Below are 20,218 nucleotides of genomic sequence, written 5' to 3'. Positions count from 1 at the left end.
ATTCCTCAGGGAGGTCAGAGGGTGGAAGGGCCATGAGCCTTCCTCCCCTCTGTCCATCCCTCCTCCATGTCCCTGGCACGCTCACTCATGGCTGTTTCTCTCTGTGGGTTCCAGCCTCAGTTGCTGTGCGTATGGATGCATATTTAAATTCATTAGAATTTAGGTTTCATTGTTCTGGAAACACCCAAGCAATAGCTTCAAATACATCAGGTATTGGTCTTGTGTGAATCAAGTCATTGTCCAATCGTGGTTTGTTCCAATGACTCTGGGATGACCAGGACTCCAGGCTGCCTTTTCTACTGTGCTATGAGTCTCAATCATGCTACTTTGTGGTGCAGTATGGCTGTTGGAGCTCTCACCACCATGCCAGCCTTATAGTAGATAGACGAAAGAAGCAGGGGGAGAGGGGACATTCCATCACCAGAGTCACATTCCATATATTGCATGGGAAGTTCTCTGTATAGCCTATTGGATGAACTTGAATCATCTAGCTGTACTCAGCTGGAAAGGACAGGAAATCGTGCTTAAAATCAGAGGTCTGAGAAGGAAGATCCAGGGATCCTGGGACAAAGATAGTTGTCACTGTCATATTGTACAGAGTGGAAGTTTCTAGATGTGATAACTGGGGATTATAGCCTGTGTCCCTTTTCTTGACCATGCCTTCAGCTTCAGGCCTTGATGTCCCCTTGGAACAGATTAAGGAGCGGACACACTCGTCCCATGAACTCTCAAGAAAGGATAGAATCATTTTGATGATCAGGGCCAACGAGGCCATCCTGAAGAGAATCCACAGGTGTATGTGTATGTGTGTGTGTGTGTGTGTGTGTGTGTGTGTGTGTTTAAGGGATCAACATCCCTACCCAAGAAGGGAGTTAGTTGATCCCAAAAGGACCAGGAGAGCTGCGATGCGGTTGGAAGAAGAGGTATGGAAGTTTGCAGAACTTCTGTGGTTGGCCTTAGGCACCTCCCTGCTCTTCTCTTGGCCTCAGTTTCCCCCACGTACATAAGCCAGAGGTTTTGCAGATGAAGGCTCTCCCCTGTGGTCCTTTGCAGCCTCGGGGAACACAGTGTGTAGTTCTGCTCTCCCAGCTGCCCTTCTAGCATCCAGGACTTTGGCCTGGGCTCAGGGTAGGGAGTTTTGGAGCAAGAGGCTGAGCAGGCTGCCCTGCCATTTCACAGAGCAGCCTCCTGGGCAGAGACCCTGGTGGCTCCTCACTCTCATGGTCATTGGCTATGCCATGTATGCCCTCCGTGGAGGCGGGCTGAATCTTTTGCGCCCACTTTCAGAGTGTCCATATCTAGAGAATGCTTTATTGGGTAACTTTCTTGTTTTTGAGACATCTTCTGATGTAGACCTGTCTTTGAATTCACATACCTCCTGCCCCTGCCTTGTTAAAACACTGTGATGACAGGGTTAAACCACATACCCATGTTCAGTTGTAGAATGTCAGGTCCACCCTCAGACTGTGGGAAAACCCTGAAAGTTTTCAAAGAAAATAGCCATGGTATACGATCTTAAGCACCAGAGGGACCAAGAATATGGAGGGTATGTGACTCCCTGAATGCTAGGCCTCTTTACACTGTATGGATAGGAACCCTCCAGGGCTGTGCACCTGTCAACCTGTGCAGTCTTGTGCAACAGTCCTAGTCTGGCAGGAGAAAGAGTGGGAAAAGAGCAGAGAAAGAAGTCTTCAGGAATGTCCCTTGAAGTGGGCGGGGCAAGCCTGATTCTCCAAAATGCTGGCTGCAGCTCACGCAGGTTCCCACCGAGAGGGCAGAGATAAGCATTGACCCAGTTGGAAGAATTCTTCCTGAGTTGTGAAAAACCAGGTTGTGATAGCGGGGTCCCCAGTATGAGACCCCCCTCTCAGGGGAGGAGAAGACTAAGGCAGAGGACTTTAAACCCAGAGGCTAGAAGGCAGTGATACGGCTCCCAGCAAGCCCCCAGCTGGACCCTTTACAATTAGGGACACAGAGGCCAAGAGAAGGTTCTAGAACTAGTGCAAATTGTGGAAACAAACAGATTAGAAGCTCACTGAGATGTCTCAGGCAAATGGCTTGGCCTCTCTGAATTTCAGCTTCTTTTTTGATAAAATGGGGGTGACACTTCTCTAAGTATCTTGTGAGTGGCTTGTCATATTGTCAGAGCCTTGTCTCAAGTCCACTAAAGGAATTTGGGGAGGGCTCTGTTGTATTGTGTGGGACCAAAAGAGGCAGTCTGTGTTCTGGTCAAGTGAGGCTTACTCCAGAGACCCGGTAGAACATCCTACAAGGGACGGAACAGTGAACCACACCCCCAGACACAGACGCCTGACACCATGAGTCCTCAACTCCATCATTCTGTGGCCATCAGTCACGTAGGCTGTCCAGACTCCACCCTCACAGTTACCTGGCAATAGCCAGGTATGCTCTGTCCCACAGTTACCCTGCAACAACAGGGTAGCCCATCCCACTATAAAAAGAACTGCTTGGTCCTCCTCTCTCTCTTGCTTCTCTTGCTTTCTCTCTAGCCCTCTTGCTCCCTCTCTCCCACTCCATTCTCCCCTCTCTCCATGTGACCATGGCCACCCTCTGCCTCTTTACTCTTCTCTCTCTCTCTGCTTTTCTACAACAAAGCTCTAAAACCATGGACTGTCTCTGCTCATCGAGATCTGTTATGCTGGAGTAATGGAGCAGGCTTCCCTAACCTCCTGCTGGGAGGCCTTCCTGCTCTCCAGCCACTGCTGCCAGTCAACCCAAGCCGCCCACTGAGCTCAACGCCTGAGCTGGCCAGACTCTCTTGTCCCCAAGATAACCTGCTAGAGCTCTCTCCCTACCCTTTCCCCTTCGGCCCCCACACCAGAGTTTGCCTGAGGGTCTGTACTCAGCTCTTCTGCAACATACAGTGGCCTGGGATGTCTGAGAGCAAGAACCTGTCATCCCTGGCTCCATGTGGCCCAGGAACCCCAAAACCCCCAAACCATCTCTTCCATGGTACCAAGCAGTCTATGGTGCCCGAGAGTCAGAGCTGAGACTATACCTTCTTCCCCTGCCGCCAGCAGGGTCCTGAGGCATGTGAGGCCCCACGCCCGTCCTGCGATGTTTCCGTGGGGTCCCATGGCAGTCTCCCCGAGCTCTGGTGGGACTCAGGTCTCTCCCATCCCTTTAATTCCCAATACCCGGCACTCCACAGTATAGGGCTATCTCCTCTGAGCCTAATTGCCTCCATTTTTATCAGATCAGCTGGACTCATGTGCAAAGTTGGTCACAGCTGGGCTTGTGGAATGCTCTGTTGACCCCCCCGCTCAGAAGGAGGAGGTAGGGAGAGTCTGAATATCCAGCAATTCCTCCCAGGCAGCTGTATGCAGCTCTGCCCTAAGTGCACGTGGTCTGGGGTCTTGAGGAAGGTGAGGGTATATAGGCTGGGAAGGACTAGGGGAGGGGGTTCCATCTATGTAACTATGGGGAAGTCACCACCCATGCCGGGTGAAAACCTTCCATTGTAGATACTTTACCCAAGCTCCTGTCTGTGATCCCTCACCAAGGCTCTGTAAGTAAACTCAGTATATTCGTGGATGTATTCCACTTTAATGGAAGCAAACGTTTTGGTTTGTCATTGGAGGTCTTAGAAAGAGTAGGGAGAGCTGTCTAGTTCCCCAGATCCCACCTCAAGAGAAAATTCTCACGACAGGCCTTCTCCTTCTCCTCCCCAGTCCAGGGTCATGGTCTAATGGAGGGTGTGGTGTCCCCAAGGCTGCCCTCCCTCCTCTGTAGAGAAGGAACATGTGGCCTTCAGTCTTAGCTCTTTTCGGGGATAGCAGGAGAGTGAGAGACACAAAGAGACAGAGAGACAGAAAGACACACAGACACAGACACAGAGAGACACAAAGACAGACACAGAGACACAGAGAGACAGAGACAGAAAGACACAGAGACACAGACATAGACACAGACACAGAGAGAGACAGGCACAGACACAGACACAGACAGAGACACAGAGACACAGACACAGAGACACAGACACAGAGACACAGACACAGAGACAGAGAGACAGAGAGGGATGCTGAGGCAACCGGGGCTACTGTCCCTCCAGTCCCACCTTCTGAATACTTACTTACGCTGTCCCGTATAAACTCAGTTGCCTCTGGGTGCCTGCCATGGCTCTAAGTCATAGCACTGATGAACCCTATTTGGGGCCTTCTTGGAAGGCTTATAGTTTGGCTGTTGTTTTCCCCGTGAAGTCCAAGGGAGACAAGGTGTTTTAAGCCCCCTGACTGTTCCACCTTGGTCCTCGCCTAGAGCAGGGGAATAGGATGCATGAGGGAGGCTCAAAGGCCTTGTGTCCCTCTAGGGGACCAGTTGACCCCATAGCTATGGAGGACAGCTCCACACAGACGGGAAAGAGCTGAGAGATCATAACCCACCTGGCTGGGAAAGGCCAGAGCCTACTTAGGCTACAAGCTGTGTCCCAGGCCCACCAAGCCACCCCCATGAAAGACCAGTCAGTCACCTGTGGTGAGTTCTCAGGCAGGTGAGTTCCCACCTAACCAGCTCCCCTACCCCAGCCACTCATGTGATGGCTGAAGCCCACAGTGCTGAGCATGACAAAGGTGAAGCAGAAGCTCTCCTCGTAGCTCCAGCCTTCCATGTGGGAGAAGAGAAGTGGAGGCAGCAGCATGAAGGACTGGAGGTCAGAGAGCAGTGCAGCAGGGCCTGCCAGCCTCCTTGCCTGCAGGGTCCTGGAACGCACAGCATCGGCCTGAGGCTCTGTCTATGCCCAGCCTCTCCAGCTTGTGCCCCCTCACGTTTCCTGCCAAAAGCTTGGGGTGGCTTTGACTCCTGCCATCCTCATCCTCACCATGGACATGATCACAGACCCTGTCCTGGGCTTTGCTCCCCCAACCTCACCACCAGCCTCCCATTCCTCTCCCTTCTGCTCCCAAACTCCATTTCCACCACAGTCTCCCAGCTGGAAGCGATTCATCCAGGTTTGTGGCCACTGCCTCACCTGTTAGCTGCTCCCCAGCTGGTGGGCACATTGGTGCACCCCACACTACATAAAGTGGCCCAGCTGATGGAGTGCTAGCAGGCAGCCAGGCTCCTGTTGCATCCTCCAATGCAGGAGGGAGGCGTATTTGAGGGGACACCTCCTTCATCTCTGGGCATGGCCACCCTGGTCATTTCACTTCCATGCTGGAGGTGGCAGCTGCTGCCTAGCCAGGCCTGATGACTAGACAGAGCAAGGCTGGCACATCAGGTTGCTGTTGGGCTCTGGAGTTCTTGTCCATTCTGGCTCCACTTCTTGGACTCTGACTCCTGCAAGGTTTTGGGAACTTGGGCAAGGCTTGATCTTTCTGAGCCACTTTGCTTGACTTTAAATTGGGCTCCAGACCTGTCATGGGGGAGGGGGTGATGAGAGGCCACAGTGGGGCCACATTGTAGGTGGGAATGCCAGTCCCTGAGCATCCAGTGGGTGCCAGGCTGAATGAATGGACCGATGAATCAAGATGGGAGGTTGCCATATGGGCATCTGATTCTCTCTCTCTCTCTCTCTCTCTCTCTCTCTCTCTCTCTCTCTCTCTCTCTCTCTCATTTCCCTTTCCATTCACGCTTTGTTTTGTTTGTCTTAAACCAGGCTTTTATGTTGCCTCTAGGCTGGCCTCAAACTTTTTAATGTAACCTGTTTTTTTAACCCCGTCTCCACCTCTCAAGCGCTGAGATCACAAAGTGATGGTCTGAATAAGTGGGATGCTAGGGAGGTGTTCGAGAGTGAGCCTTGTAGTGGAGTGCTGGAAAGACAAGGCAAGGAAGGATATAAGGATGCTGGTTCCAGAAGAGGGAAGAGGCAGTGGTGGTGGAGCCTAAGTCATCAGCAGTGTGAGCCTGCCACCTGGTGGTAAGTCCTGGGTCATGCAGGCAAGACTGAGGGCAAGGTCTTTTGGGCAGCTGATCAGGGTCGGTTCCTGAAATCCAGGGCTGCAGGGATTCTGGGTTTCTGTCCACACTATTTCCACACAACAGTCCTAAGTGTTTTTAAGACAGGCTCCACATCACCCTGGTTCTGGAGGAGAAATGGGTCCGGAGGACAGTGTTAGGGGCCAAGGGATGCTGATGCACTGGGAGAGTTTGCAGGGACAGGTGGGATGACCAAAGTCCCCCAGTGCATCAGCCCCCAAACTTGAATATGCACACAGCTCCCCTGGTGTCTGGGGAAGTGCAGAAGCCAGGTCCATGTGTCCTGAGGCTGCTTGTAAGAGGCTTGGAGGTATGCTACAGGTGTCACACCCTGTCATACCCTCTGGGGTGCAATCACTGGAACCATTGCCCCTCAGGGTAAGGCCACCTCCAAAGTTCCAGCAGCTTGTCCCATGCTGCCCTCACCAATGGTAATGATGGTGGGCACGGAAAAGAAGTAAGAGCCTACAAACTCCCAGCGCCCCATGCTGGCGTATTTCCCAGGAGGTAGGTCCCAACTTTATATGTTTGGGTGATGTCCTGGAGGAAGTGATGCAGTGACCAACAGGATCTTGAGAGAGGAGGATGGGCCCCTGCACCCCCAAGACACCCCCTCTCCCATGTCTGTGCCATACCTACAACCACACTCTTGTTGTATAGACAGTTTCTCCACAGGGAAAAACTTCCTCCTGGAGGAAGGAGAAAAGCTCCGAGACTTCCAGGCTCAGGAAGCTCAGGAGGGCACAGGATTCACAAACCCGGTCCCCAAAGTTAAATCTCACAGTAACAACTGCTGGGGAGAACCATCAATAGAGCTGCCTTTAAGTTGTGTTGTGAGCTCTAGGGATGTGAGGTGTCACCCATAATGGGATGGACTTTTCAGTGATGCTGCTGCCTTTGAATCATCCACATTCCTATTAGTAACTCCAATAAACCCCCTGGTTCCTCCAGCTAGAAGTGAGTGGGATTGTTTCTTTGGTCAATTAATCCCTGGTGCCCTATCTGACTTGAAGAGAATTTTTCATGTGTCCCCAGGAAAACTTAACACAATATCTCATCCTTTATTCCAAGTCTATTGGGGGCGGGGAGTCTCTGCCTTTTCTACCAATCAAGGGCTTCCCAGAGGCAGATAACATGGGGATAAGTCCTTCTCCAGCTTATCCCGGAGTCAGGTCAGGGTGGCTTAACTGTCTAGCTCAGCCCTAATCTCACAGGACGCAATAGGCTGCTGTTGCCAGAGGATGACAGAGCTATGACCTCAGCCTTCGGCGGAACACAGGAGAACTGAATTACCTATGCTCTGGGACCACCAAGACTGTTTCTGGTCCAAAGGAGGCTGTGTTGGGAGGGTTTCAGCTTTTACATGTCTAGTTTTTCTTATCTGCAAAGCAAAATACTAACAGCGGGGAATGTTGCTGTCTTGTTAGGGCTACCACACTGTGGAAATGCAGAGATGACAGGGCAGAGGCAGGAGACTTTGTGGACAGAGTGATGCTGGGTTTTCTTGGAGGGTCTTCCCACTGAGAAGACATTTAGGAGGTCAGGACAACAGCAGCAGAGCCAGGGGAGGTCATACCATGCCTTGGACATAAAGTCATGGGATTCTAAGAAATATCCATACAGGTGCACAGGTCTATGCAAGTGCAGCCTCCAGCTGCACTTGATAAACAGCCTCAGCTCTTGGCTGTGCGTTTAGGCTAAACCTCGCTGAGCCTCGGTTCATCTCTTAGGGGGATGCGGAGGCTAGTGAGGAATGTGCTGGGCAAGGGAAAGGCTGTAAGGGAAGCATTTACTGATGGTGGCCAGACAGTCCCTGCTCTGCCTAGCTTCAGATGCAGCCCAGCTGGCTTCCCCAGTGGTTTGGGCAAGCTGCTTTACTCTGGGTCTAGCCTAGAAAAACATACTTTCCTCCTTAGAGTCTGGCCATGCCTCCAAGGTATTTGCCCCTCCCCTGTCCTTTGAAAGAGGTTGGGTGTGGCCTTTTATCCTTTGCCCCTTGTCTCAGCAAGCCCCACCACAGTGGGGTGATCAGACCAAACACAACCCTGTCTCCTCTTGACAGCCTTGTAGCTTGTGACCCAGGGAAGCACTTGTCTGCATTCTCTAATGGCTGTGTTCTGGATGGCTCTTCCCACAGTGATAGTACTGCCCTCTCACTTCCTTAAAGATGCAGCCCCTCTCCTTGATAGAGTGAGGCCCTCTCCACTGGATCCAGCCCCTCCCGGTGGTTACCTCGCCCCTCCCAACCACATAAGCCATTCTTTCCAAGACTATTGACTCTGCCTCTCTCAGCACTTCACTATCTGGGGCCAGAACCCTCCTCATCCCTGCAATGAGCTTCAAGCTTTTTATCCCACCCATTGCTTCTTTCTTTGGCTGGTTTTGCTAGTTCCCTTACCTGGATCGGTAGGTCCAGCATCAAGCCATCTAGACTCTTGGCATTCTGTAGAAGCTCACATTTGTTGCACTGGAAGTTGAGACTGGAGTTTTTGATGGCATGATCTTTCAGTGTCTAGAACACACCGGTGCCTGGTGCCAGGTAAGCCAAGTAGGAAAGCAATAGGAGCCTTGAACCTGGCACCTGCCAGTCCCAGGCCCAGCAGGGTGTCTCCGGAGATCACGGAGCCCAGGTGTGCTATGGTGGACAGGAATCAGGAATGGGCAAGAGAGGCCAGGAGGGGACCTTCTCTAAGCAAGTGCCTGCTGGTGGCCTGTTTCCACTGCTGAAGAGTTACAGCAGGGTGCAATAGCCCTATCCACCCTCAAAGATCCAAATCCAGGGACAAACTGATAGCTTACTGGAAAGTTGAAGCCAGGGGAAATGAGAGGGTTGCCAGGTAGCCACAGGCCAGGGGAGGGAAGGACCCAGACTCCCTCCCTCCCCACTCCCCAGCTCTGAGCCCCAAGAACTTCCCCTCAGTGAGAAGACTGTTGAAATCCACAGTGCACAAGAGAAACAGCCAGGTTTATTGTCACAGAGCTCCTGTCTAACTTGTCACACCAGGGACTTCCTGCAAGTGCTTGTTGTACTCAGTGTCACACTAGGTTCCCTTAAAGAACTCAAAGAGCCCAGCTGGCTAAGGTAAGTCTGTGTATGAGGGAGGCAGAAATTTGTGGACCCAGATTTATCCTAGCTGCTCTGGAAGAGGTCTCAGAGCCGAGTCAGGGACCAGCATGTATAGAGCTGATGGAAGAGCCGAGGCAGGGACCAGCATGTATAGAGCTGACGGAGGAATTCAGATTTCAGCCCTTTACTGACTGGCGGTAAGTCCTGGGGGTAGAAAATCCTCTGTGGATGTGGGTCCTCCCTAGGGACTCCCCTCAACCTCCTGGATTCTCTCCCCAAATGCTGCAAAGACAGAGATGCTTAGAAACCTTCTTGCAACTGGGGAGAAAGGAAATCTGAGGAAGAATTCGTCTTCTTAAGACTGGCCTGTCCTCCCTTCAGGCCCACAGTGCTGAAATCCGGCAGAAGGACCAGGTGCGGATGTTCCCATGGAAGCCTAGGCCCCAGGGAACTCATTCTGTAAGGCTTCTGAGATCTGTTATTCCTCCTGCTTCTCACAAGGAGTAATGAGGAACAGGGATGCCCTGGGGATCAAGGGAGGTCATGTTCAGAAGGTGGTGGGACACGTAGATGATACCCTGAGGCTTCTTCAGGAATCCACCTTCACTTGTGGCCAAGGAAAGCTGGAGAGTGCTGGCAGGTAGCCTTTGTGTTTAGAGTTCCACAGCTGTGAGCCTACTATGGACAGTTCCCTGTGTGCACCTAAAGTACCCCTGGGTGTGTGTGTGTTCAGGTCCCTTCCTCCAGCCACTGTCCCGAACACTCATTCTCTCCAGGTTTGTCCCTGTCAAGGCTCTAGGGTTGTTACAATGGGGGCCAACTCAGTCCTTAGAGAGTGAAGATACAGCAAGAGGAGTCCTGGCACACAGTGGGGGGGGGGGTCCTGTGGTGTGCCTAGTGTGTAACAGTGAACGCAAAAACCAACTCAGCCTTTGGTTGCAGCTCAAGGCTTCCTGACTATGAAGGTGGCATTGGCAGTTTGGCCATCATGATTCATGTTGGGTTTTTCCGGGTCCCCTTTGAGGAACCAGGGAAACGGGCTCTGAGGCCAGCATGCAAACCTCTACCCACTAAGTCTTTGATTTTTTTCTCTGCATTTCCCCTAAATTATTCTGTAGGCACACCTAGCTCTTTTCTCTGGAGAATTACTGACCACCTGTCTGGGGAGTATATGGGTTGGGAAAGAAGGTAGCATGGGTTTGGGGGGTGGTTGAAACATTTGGGTATCACGCAGAGATGGAGATCCTCTGAGGGCCGGGGTCAGGGTCAGGGGCTGCTCCATCCCTGGGGTCCAGGCCCCTGATGAACATCCAGAGACTGGAACACCTGTGCAGAAGCAGGGACCTCAGGCTGAAGACTACCGCCAGCCACGCCAGACTTAGGATGATCCATACAGCTGCCAAGCTCCGGTACATGGTGATGTGATGCTTGCTAGGGTCTGTACTTGCCAGGGAAGGTGACGGCTTGTGTCTGAGGGCACAGCCACCCTCAGATTCCATAGGGTTCTCTCTCCTACCAGTTGTGGCAAAAGCAGAATATCTGAGATGCCACCAGGAGTCCACAGTGGCCCCAGAAATAACCAGTCTCAGCTGCTATCCCCATGCAATGCACCCCAGGTTCTAGTGAATACCTGATTTTCTCATCCTCACCGACAACATAGTCCCCAAAGCCAATGGTGCTGAGGGTGATGAGGGCAAAATAGAAACCCTTGCCAAAGCTCCAACCCTCCACGTGACTGAATAACATGGGTGGGAAGATGAAAATCACCACAGTCCCCAGGGTCAGGAACAGAGCCAGGCCCAGGACCTGAAAGAGCTAGAAAGGGAGGGTCTGTCGTTAAAACTCAGGGTCTGATCCCCGTCTCTTTGCAGGTAGACTCCATGGTCTCATGTGCTGCAGAGGATTTTGAGGCCATGCCTTGTATGCCTGAGTCACTCTTCATCTTGTCTCTCTGTTCAGCTCACAGCTGTCAATTCTTAGGTCTCTGTCTTTAACCCTATACCCCTAATCCCATCTCCACGTTTGCAGCTGTCTGTCCCAGAGGGACCCAGATGATACACACCGTCTTATCTGGGAATGCCTTGGGTGGTCCTCTCGCCTGTCCGGTTTGGTCAGATGGTCATGCAGCCCTGCGCCCAGGTGGCTGAGGAAGACCATGTTGAGTGGGATGCCGACCAGGGCCGAGAAGACACAGAAGAGTTCCCCTGCCTCTGTGCTGGGAGCCAGGTTGCCATAGCCTGTATATCAGGTGGAGGAGAAGGAGAGTCCAGAAATGCCTCCTGCCAGCTCCCCTCTCCTTGTCCTCTGGGGGAGAAGTTCTCTGTTCCCCTAGACCCTCATCCTATCCTCTACTAGAACAATCTTTACTTATAGAAGGCTCCTCTCCAATGATGCTGCCTCCATGACGCTCTCCCAACTGCTACCCTCTGCCTCCCTCTGCCTCCCTGCCAGGCATGCTTCCCCAAGATGTTTCCCATCCTTTCTATTTCCCTATTTGCCTTATAATCATAGTGATTTAATTCCTCTTTTCTGGTTTGGGAGGCCAAGCCTGGGTCAGATTTAAATTCATACCCTGACCCATATTCTAAGTCTCTGTTTGGACTGCCAAGAAAAAGGAAGGTGTTTGGAACTGAATGGGGGCTTAACTGAATGGAAAGGAGGCCTGTGTGAGACTGGGGTGGATGGGGGAGGCATCCTGCTATTACCACATCTCCTCAGGTTTGCTGGGATGTCACCTGCAGCTTTGAGGGACAGTCCCTCTATACAAATGACCTCCCTCTTCAAATATCTCTGCTATATTTCTCCTGGAGAGGACTTTCTGGTCTGTGGCCAGGCTCACAGTGTCAGAGCATTAACACACCAGGGTCAGCTCACGGCCAGACAGGAGTGTTGTCAATAGAGACCCATGCTTGTCTTCATACAGCTGTACTGAGTGAGGGTTCTTCCCAGCCCTTCAGAGGGCCCCAGGGAGGTGAATCCAGCCCCTCACTGCAGCAGACTAAGCAGGCTTCACTGCTTTTATCTGTTACTGTCCCACCATGTCCCTGTTGGTGCTTCCTGTGTCACCATCTAGATAAACAGCATCCTTGACCCAGCGGTGGGAATGATCTCAGCTGAGCAGGGTCTAGTGAGGCCCCTCCTTCCCAGCCCCTTTTCCTATGGTGGTGACCATTGTGCCTTCAAAGAAGAAACTGCTCCCGAAGTCCCAGTTGCTGGGGTTGGTGGAGTTGCCTTTGGGGTTCACACCGTTCAGCCAGGCTTCCAGGATGACTTGCGGGAGTGGCGCGGTCAGGAGTCAAGTCAGCCCGCTCCCACCAAACTCTCAGGAGGATGCTTTTGTGTGCTTACGTTTATTAAGTCTCTCAGATAACATCGTTTCCACGTCACAGAAGGGAACATGAAAGTTCTGATTGGCTAAGACACTTGCTAAGTAGCTGAGAGTTGGCTGAGGTGTGTGCTCTAATGGGCAGGGGCTAAGGAGGTGACGTGGAGATGTTTTTTGGTGACTAGGAAGATGACACACATACATACACTAGTTAGGGCAAGGTAAGGTTAGTGTTGGATACTTCTGGAAGAGATCTGCTGGGACGGTGGATCCTGGAGGTTCCCTCCCATGGGCCATGTGGTGGGAAGCCATGGAGTATTCCTGAACACCTAGAGGGCTGGCTGCTTTGCTCGCTGGCACGCTTCAGAGTGCAGAGCCCATGCCTGCAGAAGAAATTCCATCAGGGACCCGGGAGAGGTTGTGTGTACTCTGTGGTGTGTTGTCTGTCGGTGCTGTGTGTTGCATGGGTATGTACTCTGTGTGTGTCTGTGTTTTGTGTTTGCAGGGCAGGAACCTTGGTAGGTTCAAGCCCCATCCCTCAGCTCCTTCTCCCCAACTCTAGCCCTCTTCTGCTTTAGCTAGGAACGTGGCCCAGGGCAACATCAGATCACTTTGTTAACCTGCAGTGCTTCAAAGGCAGGGAGCCTTTGAGACGTATGGCTGCTTCTCCTACATCCTTTTCCTGTAGGAACTGATTTTCACCTGCTAGGTAGAGGCCTCCCGGCTCTCCCCTGGACAGGAACAAGCTTCTTAGGATGCGGACTTTGGCTTCCTCTTTCCCACACATGCAGAGAGCTCAACCAGACATTTAAGAGCATGTCCCCTCCCTGGAGACCCCCACTCTTGGGGACAGCATTTTCCCAAGTCCTTGGCTATCCTTCTGCACCTCTTGGCCCTCTACCCTATAAAGAAGAGTCTTTGGCCTCCCTAGAGCTCTGAGTGTGGGTGAGTGGCCTCGGGTGGCTGCTACATCTTTGTCTCTGACAATCCCATGGTGAAGGAGGAGGGAGGCAGGCATAGAAGCTTCCACATGGAGACATGTTTGAACACTACACTCAGCGTCATTTACGGCTCAGTGTGTGAGTTTCCTAGGGACTGGGATTCCCTTAAATATTACACTAACATTTCTCTGCCTCTACCCGCCCTGTCCTGAGACTGAGGACTTTGAGGGACATGTATGCCCCCATCTTTCCTAGTGAGTCCCTAGTGCTACATACTGGCCCTTTTGGGCTGCAGTCAGACCTTTGTCCTTGATTGCAGAACTAGTTTGAGCCTGTCCACCTGTCTGTCCATTGCTCAACTGGTTCTTCCTGCATGCCAGGACTGAGGCAGGAGAAAGTTTGAGGTGTCCCTGTCTCTGGTTCACTCCTGGGATGTTGGGAGATCTGAAGGTGAATATTAACCCTGAGTAACTCTGAATGCATGGAGTGTGTCCTAGAAGAGCTGAACAGGGACTCTCTGCTGAAGTCTTTTCTTGTAGACAAGTTGCTCTTGGTCTCAAGAGTTGTCTTGGGGCTTTAGCATCTCTTGGTGGCCTCACTCAGTTTCTGTTGGCAGGTCTGAGACTTGATTCCCTAAAGCTCTCAGGTGCTGCTGCTGATGTTGGTGGTGATGCTGGTGGTGGAGCATGCATGTGTGTGCGTGCATGTGTGAGTGTGAGTGTGTGTGTGTGTGTGTGTGTGTGTATGTGTTTCTACGTGCAGGCATGTGCCATGGTATGTGTGTGTGGAAACCAAAGGACATTTTTTGGGAATTGGTTCTCTCTTTTCACTTTGTGGTCTCCAGGGTTTGAACTCAGTTCTTGATGGGACTTTCCTCTGTCTGCTGAGCCATCTTGCTTGCCCCACACCTGGATGTTTAATGTGGGTTCTGGGCATTTTAGTCAGACCCTCATATTTGTAGGACAAGATCATAGCTCAGCCCCACATTTACTCTTTTATTTCACAGTATTGTTTAGGACATTTAAGTTAAGTGACTCAGTTAAGGCTACATAGGTCTAGCTGTAGACTAGAGATTCTTCAGATTCCGGTTCCCACCACATTCTGTCTCCAAACATGAACCAACAACTCGGTGGTGGTTCTGAATCTGCCACAGGCTCCTCCACCCACCTCCCTTCTGGTCCCATCTTTCCTTACTCCCTCACCAGAACGAGCATCTCCAGGGTCTGCTGGTTCAGGCAGGTGTAGTTCTCTAGGAAGAACAGCTCTTCCAGCTGGAACTGGTCCCTGGATTGAGCTTCTGCCTGTTTCTCCAGCAGCTGGAAAATGACGGTTCCAAGCAGCAGGTAGCAGATAGGCCATAAACAGGGGCAGTACCCGGCCACACCAAAAGCAGCAGAGCACATGGGCATCACAGACATGGGCATCATAGAAATGGGCATCACAGACACGGGCATCGCAGACAGGGCATCACATTCATAGGAATCACAGACAAGGGCATGGCAGACATGGGCATAACAGACATGGGCATAACAGACATGGGCATAACAGACATGGGCATCACAGACCTGGACATCAAGAACCTGGGAATCACAGACCTTGGCATCAAAGGCATGGGCATCACAGACACGGGCATCACAGACATTGGCATGACTGACAAGGGCATCACAGTCATGTGTATCATAGACATGGGCATCACAGACACAGGCATCACAACATGGCCATCACAGACATGGGCATCACATACACAGGCATCACAGACACCGGCATCACAGACAGAGACATCACAGACATGGGCAACACAGGCATGGGCATCATAGACATGGTCATCACAGACATGGGCATCACAGTCACGGTCATCAGAGTGACGGTCAACACAGACACGGGCATCAAAGACACATACATCACAGACATGGGCATCACAGGCATGGGCATCATAGACATGGGCATCACAGGCATGGGCATCACAGACACGTACATAGCAGACATGGGCAACATAGACATGGGTAGCACAGACATTGGCATCACAGACATGGGCATCACAGATATAAGTATCACAGCAATGGGCATCACAGACATGGGCATCACAGTCTTGTTCATCTCAGACATGGGCATCACAGTCATGGTCATCACAGACATGGGCATCACAGACATGGGCGTCTTAGTAGTGGGCATCACAATCATACGCATCACAGATTTGGGCATCACAGACATGGGCATCANACAGACATGGGCATCACAGACATGGGCGTCTTAGTAGTGGGCATCACAATCATACGCATCACAGATTTGGGCATCACAGACATGGGCATCACAGATGTGGGCATTACAGACCTGGGCATCACTGACATGGGCATCACAGTCTTGTTCATCACAGACATGGGCATCACAGTCATGGTCATCACAGACATGGGCATCACAGACATGGGCATCACAGACATGGGCGTCATAGTAGTGGGCCTCACAGACTAGGTCCTCACAGACACAGACATCACAGACACAGGCATCACAGCCATGGTTATCACATACATTGGCCTCACAGCCATGGGTATCACAGACACTGGTATCACAGACATGGGCATCATAAACACAGGCATCACAGACATGGGATTCACAGACATGGGCATCACAGATGACGACATCAGAGACACTGGCATCACAGACATGGACATAACAGACATTGGCATAACAAACATGGACATCACAGACAGGGGCATCACAGACATGGGCATCACAGACATGGGCATCACAGACATGAGCATCACAGGCATGGGCATCACAGACATGAGCATCACAGGCATGGGCATCACAGACATGGGCATCACAGACACAGGCATCACAGATATGGCCATCATAGACACGGACATCATTGACATGGGCATCACAGACATGGGCATCACAGAAAAGGACATCAGAGAGATGGTTATAACAGACATGGACATCAGAGATAAGGTGATCACAGAAACGGACATAACAGACATGGACATCATAGACATGGGCATCACAGAAATGGACAGCACAGACATCGGAATCACAGACTTGGCCATCACAGAAATGGGCACGACAGACCTGAGCATCACAATCATGGGCATAAAAGACATGGACATCACAGACACGAGCATCACATTGGCATCACAGACATGGGCATCACATGCACGGGAATCACAGACAGAGACATCACAGACATGAGCATCACAGGCATGGGCATCATAGAAACAGACATCACAGACATGGGCGTCACAGAAAAGGACATCAGAGAGATGGTTATAACAGACATGGACATCAGAGATAAGGTGATCACAGAAACGGACATAGCAGACATGGACATCATAGACATGGGCATCACAGATATGGGCATCACAGACATGAACATCACAGACATGGGCATCACAGACATGGGCATCACAGCCATGGTTATCACATACATTGGCCTCATAGCTATGGGGATCACAGACATGGACATCACAGGCATGGGCAACACAGACACGGGCATCACAGACATGGGCATTACAGACATGGGCTTCACAGACACGGGAATCACAGACACGGGCATCATAGACAGAGACATCATTGACATGGGCATCACAGTCGTGGGCATCACAGGCATGGGCATCACAGAAAAGGACATCAGAGACATGGTTATCACAGACATGGACATCAGAGACAAGGTGATCACAGAAATGGACATAACAGACATGGGCATCATAGAAATGGACAGCACAGACATCGGAATCACAGACTTGGCCATCACAGAAATGGGCACAACAGACGTGAGCATCACAATCATGGGCATAAAAGACATGGGCATCACATACACGGGAATCACAGACAGAGACATCACAGACATGGGCATCACAGGCATGGGCATCATAGAAACGGACATCACAGACATGGGTATCACAGATGTGGACATCAGATACAATGGCATCACAGACACGGACATAACAGACATGGCCATCACAGACACGGGCATGACAGATATGGGCATCACAGACATGGACAGCACAGGCATCAGCATCACAGACTTGGCCATCACAGAAATGGGCACGACAGATGTGGGCATCAAAATCATGGGCATAAAAGACATGGACATCACAGACACAGGCCTCACAGACTTTGGCATCACAGACACAGGCCTCACAGACATCGTGGGCATCACAGACATGGGCATCACAGGCATGTGCATCACAGACGTGGGCATCACAGTCATAGGCAGCACAGACACGAGCATCACAGAAACAGGCATCATAGACAAGGGCATTACAGAAATGGGCAACACAGACATGGGCATCACAGATATGGGCATTACAGACCTGGGCATTACAGTCATGGGCATCACAGACATGGTCATCAGAGACAGAGGCATCACAACCATGGGAATCAAAGACATTGGCATCACTGACACAGGCATCACAGCCATTGGCATCACAGCCATTGGCATCTCAGTCATGGGCAACACAGACCTGGGCATCAGAGTCATGGGCAACACAGACATGGTCATCACAGACCCGGGCGTCACAGACATCCGCATCACAGACATAGGCATCACAAGAATGGGCAGGGCTGACCTGGACATCATGTACATCGGCATCACACACATGGGCATTATAGACCTGGGCCTAATAGACAAAGGCATCACAGACATGAGCATCACAGACATGGGCGTCACAGACATGGGTGTCACAGCCCTGGGCATCACAGACATGGGCATCACAGACACTGGCATCACAGACATGGACATCACAGTCGTAGGCATCACAGACATGGGTTTTACAGACATGGGCATCATAGACATGGACATCACAGACATGGTTATCACAGACACAGGCAGTAGAGACATGAGCATCACAGTCATGGATATCACAGACATGGGCACCACAGCCATGTGCATCAGAGACATAGGCCTCACAGGCATGGTCATTACAATTTTGGGCATCACAGGCACGGGAATCACAGACATAGCATCATACTTATCACCTTCATGGGCAGTGGCATCAGAATCCTTCTTGTCACTTGCAATCAACTTGGATAAACGCCCCCCCCCATTTCTGTAATAGGGAGGGTATGATCTGTTGGTACGTATTGGTTGGTTTTTGGTGAGGAGCCTCATAGAAAACCAAAGCCTGGATCCCAATGCGTACAATTTTAAGTACATGAACAAGTAAATGAGAGAGCAGCTGGTGCAAGCTCTAGTCCTCTGCTTCAGGGCCCAATAGAGAATGTGAGGCATCACTGGAGAGAGGTGAGGCTGGGGCATGTCTGCTTAAAGAGCAATAACAGATACTGTTCTTAGGCACTGTGAAGAGAGCCAAGGTGCCATCTTCCCTGGAGCCATAGTCTCTGAAACCCTTCGTTCGGCTCCTGGTTTCCAGAGGCATTCAGGGAAATCTGAAGCCACCACGTGTACCCTTGATTTTTTTCTCATATTTTTGGGGATATAGGGCCAAAAGAATGCTAGTCATTCTCCTCCTGAAAGGAGGAAAGTGTTCACAAGACTCAGGAAACTCAGAAAGCTGCAATAGTCACAAGGCCCTCTGGGCATTACATGCTGGCTAGAGGGAGCAGGCTCTTCTGTGGAACTGCTTTCAAGTTGTGCAGACAGCCACAGTGGTGCATCGTTTGAAGGTTGTCACCTGTGCTGGGATGAGTTTCTCAGTGAGGTAGCTGCCTCTGAGTCACCCACACTCCTTTAGGTAACCCCGGTCCACTCCTTGGTGCACTGGCTGGACCTCGTTGGGGTCATTTTTGAGGTTCACAGTCCACACCCTTTCTGGAATGACAGATCATTTGTTCACATCGCCCCAGGAAATGTCATACACTTTGCCCTTCTCCCTCCCTGCCCCCACTTCTAGCCGTTCCTTCTACACATACAAACTAGGTATCCGGAATGTGTTGGGACCTGTCCGCCTTTGGCTGTGCTTGGAAGAGATCTTATTGAACTATAGAATGCTCATACACATCTGACTTTCTAGCCCAGCATCTCCCTACGTGGACACTGTTCCTCTGAGGAAGAGACATGATTTATAATCTTGCAGGGAATTATAGTTGGTAACAGGCAGAGCCAATTTGTGCTTCCCCAGTGGGGCAGGCGAAATCAATTAATGATGAATGTAAAATGGCCAGGCAGGCCTGATGGCAGAGTGCGTGGCCTAACATCTGGAGATGATGGGGAATTTTCTGAAGCTGAACTAATAGGAAGAGAGGAGGGAAAAGGATCAATCTCATGTACAATGGGCAGAGAACCCAGAGTAAACGGGAACCAGGCTCGGGCCTCCTTCCATCTGACTGACTCTGAAATAAAGAGCAAGTCACCTGACCATCCAACATAGGCATTTACTTATGCACTCTGGACAGGAAAGTCTACACAGAGGTGAATGAGCACTTTCCAAACAGGAGCCAAGGGGAGACAATGAGACCCACCTGCCCTAGGTATGTGCTCTGTAGGAGAAAGGGGGAGATGGGGAGGAGCCATCAAGTGCTCCCCTAATAGTACCAAGTGAGGGAGGGCCGAGTTGTAGTCAGGGATGCCAGGGGCTCCTGGAGGTCTCCATACAGTGGGCACCGTGCAAAGCAGTTGGTGCAGGTCTGTAAGGATCTTCATGTATCTGAGTTGTTGATCTCAGAGGAAGCCCAGGCTGCTGTGATCAGCAGCGAGGATGTGGGAAGCTGAAGGGTGATTTTCATGGCTTCCAATCAAATAATCAGCCACACCTGATATTGATCTTTTTAAAAATTTACTTATTGTATTATGTGTTTGAGTGTTTTGCCTGAATGTGTGTGTGCATCACATGCATGGAGCCTGAAGAGGGGGTTAGATATCCTAAGACTGGAGTTACAGATGTTGTGAACCACTGTGTTGGTGCTGTGAATTAAGCCCAAGTCCCTGGTGCTCTTCACTGTTGAGCCATCTTGCCAGCCCTGATAGTGATCTTGCCCAATCATTGCTGCTGTTTC

The 20,218-nt window shown here is 51.1% G+C and overlaps 2 pseudogenes; both read right to left on the bottom strand.

Moving 5' to 3' along the window:
- Positions 1–487: 487 nt before the first annotated feature.
- Positions 488–9,998, bottom strand: LOC110312266 (annotated as a pseudogene).
- Positions 9,999–10,227: 229 nt separating this feature from the next.
- Positions 10,228–14,650, bottom strand: LOC110312265 (annotated as a pseudogene).
- Positions 14,651–20,218: the final 5,568 nt, after the last annotated feature.

This window comes from Mus caroli, chromosome 17, assembly GCF_900094665.2.
Source record: "Mus caroli chromosome 17, CAROLI_EIJ_v1.1, whole genome shotgun sequence".
Taxonomy (NCBI): Eukaryota; Metazoa; Chordata; class Mammalia; order Rodentia; family Muridae; genus Mus; species Mus caroli.
The sequence above is the reverse complement of the archived record's forward strand: the minus strand, read 5'-3'. Positions and strand labels throughout refer to the sequence as shown.